Source organism: Sapajus apella, unplaced genomic scaffold (genome assembly GCF_009761245.1).
Source record: "Sapajus apella isolate SASKATOON/1434 unplaced genomic scaffold, GSC_monkey_1.0 scaffold221, whole genome shotgun sequence".
Taxonomy (NCBI): domain Eukaryota; kingdom Metazoa; phylum Chordata; class Mammalia; order Primates; family Cebidae; genus Sapajus; species Sapajus apella.
The window spans coordinates 642,849-652,371 of record NW_022437161.1 but is presented as its reverse complement, the minus strand read 5'-3'; the positions used below and the strand labels follow the sequence as shown (position 1 = coordinate 652,371).

Below are 9,523 nucleotides of genomic sequence, written 5' to 3'. Positions count from 1 at the left end.
GTTCCGTCAACCATTTTTGTGTGTTTATATATCCTTCTAAACTTCTAACTCTGCGTTCGCATGAACACACACACACATCTCTTTTTTTTTTTTTTTTTTTTTTTTTTTTGAGACAGACTTTTGCTCTTGTTACCCAGGCTGGAGTGCAATGGCGCAATCTCGGCTCACAGCAACCTCAGCCTCCTGGCAATTCTCCTGCCTCAGCCTCCTGGGTAGCTGGGATTACAGGCACGCGCCACCATGCCCAGCTAATTTTTTGTATTTTTAGTAGAGACGGGGTTTCACCATGTTGACCAGGATGGTCTCGATCTCTTGACCTCGTGATCCACCCACCTCGGCCTCCCAAAGTGCTGGAATTACAGGCGACACACACACATCTCTATTTCAAAAGCTGCTTTTCTCATTTGACCTTAGAAAATGAATGTAATTTTAATGTCAATATATGCTTGCATCACCATTTCTAATATCTCCATTATATTCAATCTCATGGACAAAGAATAATTCTTTTCATCACCACCCATTTTAATAAACAGGTTTTTTTTTTTTTTTCTGGTTGTCTAATTCAAAAGAGCAAGGTACAGAATAGTGTGTACAGTGTGCTGCCATTTAGGTAAAAATGGATTGGGAATCTATTGATCAATATACTTATTCACTTGGAAAGTCACTGAATTCTTTACCAAGTGAATGTTAGAAACTATTTTTAGAATTTCACAAAAATTCAGATGGATATTTATTCCCACAGGAGTGTACTATACTAGAAATAACCTATAAAGCTCTTTTCACAGTGAAGCTAATCCTCTTCAACCCCTCCACTCTTCTCCACTTCCAGCCCTTGACCACCAACCAGAGTATTCTTTTAAAAAACAGATTCTCCAACCTGTCCCTTTGCCATCCTGTTCCCTGTAACCTTCTGTACTTTTTTTCTATGAATTACCTATCATTTCCAATTATCACTCTAAAGGGGACGGCCGTCTTCTGTGCCCAGCGCCTGAGTGTTTTGAGGATCCCAAGAAACAGTGATGTATTTTGCATGTAGTAGAAATAATTAGGCCATTATATCCAGCATACAGGAAAACACACCTTCCTTTCACATCCTGCACCCTTACTCCCTACTCTTTCCACTTCAGAATACATTTGGGACCCAATTTCCCTAATAGTCCCCTTATCGGTAACCTGACAACCATGGCATTTTGTTTTCAGAAAAACTTATTGTAACCAATCACCTCCATTTTCCAGAAAGCCTCCTAGGACTGCAGCCACTCTATAGCATACCAAGAAGACTCTTCTCTGTGGTTTTAACCCCAGCTCTCCTAGGGTGGCCATTTATTTTAAGGTTGTGGTCCAAGAATATCAAAGGAGTAGTTGGATTTAGGAGTGCGTGATATTCCATAGCAAGGATTTGATGGACTGGAGAGGGAAAAGGGAAGGAGAGAGAGGAAGAAGGAAAGAGAATGACGGCTATTAGCAGAAAGTGTTGTGTAAGATTTTCTGGGGGGTATTTTTAAAATTCTATCTCTATTTCTGCATAAAAATGAGTTTCTGTCTTTATTTCCTTTTCACAAATGGAGAGGCAATAGTGCACTGTAGCTGGTTAAAATAATTGGTACTAGGTGTAAGGTTTATTGCCGATGTAAAATGAGGAAACTGAGGCAAGTATGAGAAAATGAGAAGCCAATTTATTCAGCTCCCGGGTGAGGTTTCGTGGTCCAGGAAGGGGCCAAAGAAGTCGTGCCAGGCTGTTTAGGTCATGGGGTTTTATGGGAAGGGAAGGCAATTGATTGGCTACTGGGGAAACAAAGCAAAGGCAATTTTATTGGCTGTTAGGAAGCAGGAAGTGCCTGAAACTAGTTGCTATTGGTAGGCAGGCGGAACTTTGGGTAAGTGGGTCTTGATTGGCTGTTGGGGAAACAAAGTGAAGGCAATCCTATTGGCTATTAAGAAGCAGGAAATGCCTGGAGCTAGTGGTTATGGGTAGGACCTTGGGCCTTGATTCACTGTTGGGGAAACAAAGTGAAGGCAATCTTATTGGCTATTAAGAAGCAGGAAATGCCTGGAGCTAGTGGTCATGGGTAGGCGGGTGGGACCTTAGGTAAGCGGGCCTTCCTGGGGCATACAGAGCAGACTGCTACAGGGCAGGGTCTGATGGGGCTTCTTTAAAAAATTTTCCTGCAGGGTTTATTAACAGCGGACTGGGGGTTAAATGCATAATTCAGTGCTGAATGTGGGCTTAGGTCTGGTATGCGGAGGCGGGTGCGGAGAAGCCGTGCGGCAAGGCCAGATAACAAACTTGGGCGATGATGTGGTTATCAGACGCGGAGAGAGATGGATGTGTCCGTTTACCCCTCTGTGAGGCAGCCGGCCTTACACTAGGGCCAACCTATGCCTGGATTCAAATCTCAGCACAACCACTTACTAGCTGTTTAAGTTGACTGAGGACCCTCGGTTTCAAGTGTGATATTTAGAAAATAATAGTACCTGCATTGTAAGTGTTGAAGCGAATTAAATATGGCCTGAGAAGGACTCCGTACCTCTATATTTGAGTCCTTGTGGACAAACTGTAACCTAACATAACAGTTAGACAAGACTGAAAACCAAACTTAGGAGTATGCTCTGTAACAATAGCTGAGTCTTGGCCAATCCCAGCAGCCATACTTCAACCACTCATAGACTGCTAAGTGTTCAAACTGTGTTCAATTAAGGTAAACACAGAGCTGTAACCAATCCAGTTGTTTCTGCACTTCACTTCCAATTTCTGTATGACGCTTCCCATTTTTTTGTCTTTAAATCTTTTTCCACCATGTGGCTGCACTGGAGTCTCTCTGAATCTGCCGTGATTCTGGGGGCTGCCTGATTCGTGAATCATTCATTGCTCAATTAAACTCCTTTAAATTTAATTCAGCCAAAGTCTTTCTTTTAACACAAGATTGCTGTGGGAGATGGGCACAGTGGCTCACGCCTGTAATACTAGCACTTTGGGAGGCTGAGGCAGGCTGATCACCTGAGGTCAGGAGTTCAAGACCAGTCTGGCCAACGTGGTGAAACCCCGCCTCTACTAAAAATACAAAAATTAGCTGGGAGTGGTGATGCATGCCTGTAATCCCAGCTACTTGGGAAGCTAAGGCAGGAGAATCGCTTGAACCCCTGAGGTAGAGGTTGCAGTGAGCAGAGATCGCACCATTGCACTCCAGCCTGGGTGAGAGTGAGACTCCATCTCAAAAAAAAAAAAAAAAAAAAAAAAGTCAATTGGTTTAAAATCAGTGTTCAGAGGTTTCAGACATCCCTGTTTGCTTGGCATAGTGCTCTCCAGCTTGGAAACAACTATTTCCAGCGTTGAATTTTTATGAGATCCTCTTACTGTACCATGTGTATGTGTGTGTGCAAACCTATGTTTGTCCATGTACTCTGCCTAAAATGAATGCACATGGTTAAATTAAAAAATTATTTCTGTGTTTCTGGCCTGGATCGGTCTGGTAGCTACACATTTTTTCAATAAAATTTCCACACTCCAGTATAATACTTAGAGAAGTAGTGAACCTTGGATTCCAAGTTTAGTGAAGTGGAGTAGGTACTGGGAAACAGCACAGCATTGTGTTTTGTTTGTTTGTTTGTTTTGTTTTTGTTTTTTTGAGACGGAGTCTTGCTCTGTTGCCCAGGCTGGAGTGCAGTGGTGCCATCTCGGCTCACTGCAGCCTCTGCCTCCCAGGTTCAAGCAATTTTCCTGTCTCAGCCTCCTGAGTAGCTGGGATTACAGGCACCCGCCACCACAACTGGTGAATTTTTGTATTTTTAGTAGAGATGGTGTTTCGCCATCTTGGACAGGCTGGTCTTTTGAACTGAGCTCAGGTGATCCGCCCGACTTGGCCTCCCAATGTGCTGGGATTACAGGCACTGAGCTAGCATTGTTCTTTAAAAGTCCATTTTATGCCTAACTACCAATTTCGGTTTGCATTTTGCCTTTTGCCTTTAGATGCAATGAATTACTTTGTTCAGAAAGCAAGCTTTCATGATGTTGTTTAGTCAAAGTCATGTTGACTTTGTTACAGTAAAAGCGAAAGAGATAAAGATTTTAAATTGCAATGTATCAGAAAGTGGTGGTTATCAGCATTATTCTCAAGGAGGCTATTGTGAAGAACGGAGGCTGGAGAGATGTCACAATGCTTAAAATTGTTTTAAAATTCTAGCTCAAGGACTTAGATATTGGAAAGAATTCAGGTTGTCCTCAAAAGAATCACAGAAATGAGAAGTCATCTGCTATAGACTCGTATAAGGAGATTATTTTTCAAATTAGCTTTTTATTGGGAAAGCTAAATATCTATTTTTTAAAATTATTTAAAAGTGGGAAAATATTTCATTATGCTGCTAAACACAATTTTTTGCCATGCAGTTAATTTGAGTGCAATGGACCATTTTTCATTCTACTTTATGTATATAAAGATTCAGTTTTTTGGCGGGGGAGGATCCAAGATGGCCGTTTAGGAACAGGTGAGGATTGCAGCTCCCAGTGAAAGCACAGAGGGTGAGTGGACACCGCATTTTTATTGCCCACAGACTACGAAATTCCCAGGCAGAGGAGCTCCACAAGTCGCCAGCACGGCTGTTTCGGCCAGCGCAGCTGTGCCGGCCGGCGCCGCTGCTTTACCCCACGCAGCTGCTTTGTCGGCACCCCAGAGCAGAGGTTCTCCGCACAAAATACACCAGTCCGGGTGCCCTTTTGGCTGGCGATTGGAGCCATGGGAAGTTGCCCATTCGTCTGTTTAAAAAGGGGACTGAGCAGAGAACCAGGACAGTAGATTCCAGGGCAAAATAAAAAATAAAAAAAAAGCTCCACAAACCTCAGCGCCGCTGTTTAAGCCAGCGCAGTGAGTGGCCACAGGGGAAAACAAACAGACCCCGGCGCCTCTTCAACAGGCGACTGGAACACCAACTTAAAAAAGGCTCTGAGGCAGGGAGCCAGGCGATCAGGCTCGGCTGGTCCCACCCCCACAAAAGAACAGCAATCAGGAACTCTGGATTGAGAGTTTCACAGCAAGTGCAGCTGAATCCCGGACGGTCCAGCTCTGTGGGGGAGGGGCGTCCGCCATTACCGAGGCAGCCTGCCATGACACAGGTAGTCGGCCAATGCTGAGGCAGCCCGCCGTTGCCAAGGCAACGCGCCATTGCTGAGGCAGCCCGCCATTGCCAAGGCAACCCGCCACAGCAGAGAGACTCCGCATCAACAGAGGCGGGCCACCATCGCCAAAGCAGTTCTAACTACACCCATATAAACAGGACTTCAGGGAAGTTCACTTGGCAACGGGACGGAGCCCACAGCAGCTCAGCAAAGCCTCTACAGGCCGACAGTGACTAGGCTGCCTCCTTGCTGGGCAGGGCAGCTCTGAAGGAAAAAAAAAAGAAGGCAGCAGCATAATGGAAACTCATAAATAAAGCCCTAAATCCCTGGGACAGAGCACCTGGGAACAAAAAGCAGTTTATGAGTTCTGCTGCAGCAGACCTAAACGTACCTGCCCAGCAGCACTGAATGAACAACAGAGCTCACAGCTCACCATTTGAGCTCCTATAAAGAAGAGACCGTCTCCTCAAGAAGCTCCCTGACCCCTATATCTCCAAAGAGACACCTCATAAAAGAGAGATCAGATTGACACTAGGCGGGTATCCTTCTGGGACAAAGATAGCAGAAGAAGAAAACTGGTAACAACCCTTATTGTTCAGCAGCTGCTGCAGGTGAACCCCAGGCAAGCAGGGCCTGGAGTGCACCTCAGCAGACCTACAGCAGAGGGGCCAGACTGTCAGAAGGCAAACCAAGAAACAGAAATAACCTCATCATCAACAAACAGAACGTCAATCTGAAAGATTTGAGACACAATCTGAAAGCCAGCAACTACAGAGTTGACAGGTGGATAAATCCTTAAAGATGTGAAGAAACCAGCGCAAAAAGGATGAAAACACCCGAAACCAAAACACCTCTCCTCCTACAAGGGATCACAACTCCTCACCAGCAAGGGAACAAGGTTGGAGGGAGAACAAGTGTGATGAAATGACAGAATCCGACTTCAGAAGGTGGGTAGTAAGAAACTTCTGTGAACTTAAAGAACATGTTCTAACCAAATGCAAAGAAACTAAGAACCTTGAAAAAAGATTTGACGAAATGCTAACGAGAATGGACAAAATAGAAAGGAATATAAGTGAATTGATGGAGCTGAAAAACGCAACACGAGAACTTCGTGAAGCATGCACAAGTATCAACAGCCGAATTGACCAAGCAGAAGAAAGGATATCAGAGGTCGAAGATCAACTCAATGAAATAAAACGGGAAGGCAAGACTGCAGAAAAAAGGGTAAAAAGGAATGAACAAAATCTCCAAGAAATGTGGGACTATGTGAGGAAAACTTCCCCAACCTAGCAAGGCAGGCAAACATTCAAGTCCAGGAAATACAGAGAACACCACAAAGATATTCGTCAAGAAGAGCAACCCCAAGGCACAGAATCGTCAGATTAACCAGGGTTGAAATGAAGGAGAAAACACTAAGGGCAGCCAAACAGACAGGTCGGGTTACCCACAAAGGGAAGCCCATCAGACTCACAGCAGATCTCTCAGCAGAAACCCTACAAGCCAGAAGAGAGTGGGGGCCAATATTCAACATCCTTAAAGGAAAGAACTTTCAACCCAGAATCTCCTATCCAGCCAAACTAAGCTTCATAAGTGAAGGAAAAATAAAATCCTTTGGGAACATGCAAGTACTCAGAGATTTCGTCACCACCAGGCCAGCTCTACAAGAGCTCCTTAAAGAGGCTCTACACATATAAAGGAACAACAAGTACCAGCTCAACTAAAGGGCAAAACAGCCAGCTAGCACCAAAATGGCAGTATCGAATTCACACATAACAATATTAACCCTAAATGTAAATGGACTAAATGCCCCAATCAAAAGACACTGACTGGCAAATTGGAAAAAGGCCAAAACCCATCAGTGTGCTGTATCCAGGAAACCCATCTCACATGCAAGGTTACACAAAGGCTCAAAATAAAGGGATGGAGGAAGATTTACCAAGCAAATGGAGAGCAAAAAAAAGCAGGAGTTGCAATTCTCATCTCTGATAAATTAGACTTTAAAGCAACAAAGATCAAAAGAGACAAAGAGGGACATTACATAATGGTAAAAGGATCAATGCAACAAGAAGAGCTAACGATCCTAAATAGATACGCACCCAATACAGGAGCACCCAGATACATAAGGCAAGTTCTTAATGACTTACAAAGAGACATAGACTCCCAAACAATAATAGTGGGAGACTTTAACACCCCATTGTCAATATTAGACAGATCAACCAGACAGAAAATTAACAAGGATATCCAGGACTTGAACTCAGACCTGGACCAAGCAAACCTAATAGACATTTACAGAACTCTCCACCCCAAATCCACAGAATATACATTCTTCTCAGCACCACATCACACCTACTCTAAAACTGACCACATAATTGGGAGTAAATCACTCCTCAGCAAATGCAAAAGAACGGAAATGGTAACAAACAGTCTCTCAGACCACAGTGCAATCATGTTAGAACTCAGAATTCAAAAACTAACCCAGAACCGCACAGCTTCATGGAAACTGAACAACTTGCTCTTGAATGTTGACTGGATAAACAATGAAATGAAGACAGAAATAAAGATGTTCTTCGAAACCAACGAGAATGAAGACACAACATACAAGAATCTCTGGGACACATTTAAAGCAGTCTCTAGAGGAAAATTTATAGCCATAAGTGCCCACATGACAAGCAAGGAGAGATCAAAAATTGACACCCTATCGTCAAAACTGAAAGAGCTAGAGGAGCAAGATCAAAAAACCTCAAAGTCTAGCAGAAGACAAGAAATAGCTAAGATCAGAGCAGAACTGAAGGAGATAGAGACACAAAAATCCCTTCAAAAAATCAATAAATCCAGGAGCTGGTTTTTTGAAAAGATCAACAAAATAGACAGACCACTAGCCAGATTAATAAAAAAGAAAAGAGAGAATAACCAAATTGATGCAATAAAAAACGATAAAGGGGATATCACCACAGATTCCACAGAAATTCAAACCATCATCAGAGACTATTACAAACAACTCTATGCACATAAACTAATAAACCTGGAAGAAATGGATAAATTCCTGGACACTTGCCTCCTGCCAAGCCTAAACCAGGAAGAAGCCGAAACCCTGAACAGACCCATAACAAGGTCTGAAGTTGAGGCAGCAATTAAGAGCTTACCACCCAAAAAAAGCACAGGGCCAGACGGGTTCACAGCCGAATTCTACCAGACATACAAAGAGGAGCTGGTACCATTCCTTCTGAAACTATTCCAAACAATACAAAAACAGGGAATTCTTCCCAAATCATTTTATGAGCCCAACATCATCCTGATTCCAAAACCCGGCAGAGACTCAACAAGAAAAGAAAACTTCAGGCCAATATCCATGATGAACATAGATGCAAAAATCTTCAATAGAATACTGACAAGCCAATTGCAACAGCACAACAAAAAGCTTATCCACCATGATCAAGTAGGCTTCATCCCGGGGACGCAAGGCTGGTTCAACATACGCAAGTCTATAAACGTAATTCACCACATAAACAGAACCAAAGACAAAAACCACATGATTATCTCAATTGATGCAGAGAAGGCCTTTGACAAAATTCAACAGCCCTTTATGCTAAAAGCCCTCAATAAGCTAGGTATTGATGGAACGTATCTCAAAATAATAAAAGCTATGTATGACAAACCAACAGCCAATATCATACTGAATGGGCAAAAACTGGAAGCATTCCCCTTGAAATGTGGCACCAGACAAGGATGCCCTCTCTCACCACTGCTATTCAATATAGTATTAGAAGTTCTAGCCGGAGCAATCAGGCAAGAAAAAGAAATAAAGGGCATTCAAATAGGAAAGGAGGAAGTCAAATTGTCTCTATTTGCAGACGACATGATTGTATATCTAGAAGACCCCATCGTCTCAGCTCCAAATCTCCTGAAACTGATAAGCAACTTCAACAAAGTCTCAGGATACAAAATCAATGTGCAAAAATCACACGCATTCCTATACACCAATAACAGATTTAAAGAGAGCCAAATCAAGAGCAAACTTCCATTCACAATTGCCACAAAGAGAATAAAATACCTAGGAATACAACTAACAAGGAATGTAAAGGACCTCTTCAAGGAGAACTACAAGCCACTGCTCAACGAAATAAGAGAGGACACAAACAGATGGAGAAACATTCCATGTTCATGGTTAGGAAGAATCAATATCGTGAAAATGGCCATACTGCCCAAAGTAATTTACAGATTCAATGCTATCCCCATCAAGCTACCAATGACCTTCTTCGCAGAGCTGGAAAAAACCACCTTAAACTTCATATGGAACCAAAAGAGAGCCCGCATAGCCAAGTCAATTCTAAGCAAAAATAACAAAGCGAGAGGCATCACACTACCCGACTTCAAACTATACTACAAGGCTACAGTAATCAAAACAGCATGGTA

General features: G+C 43.0%; 1 long non-coding RNA gene across 1 annotated transcript in view; it reads right to left on the bottom strand.

The window, feature by feature from the left end:
- Positions 1 to 267: 267 nt before the first annotated feature.
- LOC116544557 overlaps positions 268 to 9,523 on the bottom strand; it is a 15,399-nt gene continuing 6,143 nt past the window's right edge. Inside the window, exon 2 of the long non-coding RNA XR_004265946.1 lies at positions 268 to 317. This is a non-coding gene — a long non-coding RNA (uncharacterized LOC116544557). The remainder of the gene's footprint in view (positions 318 to 9,523) is intronic.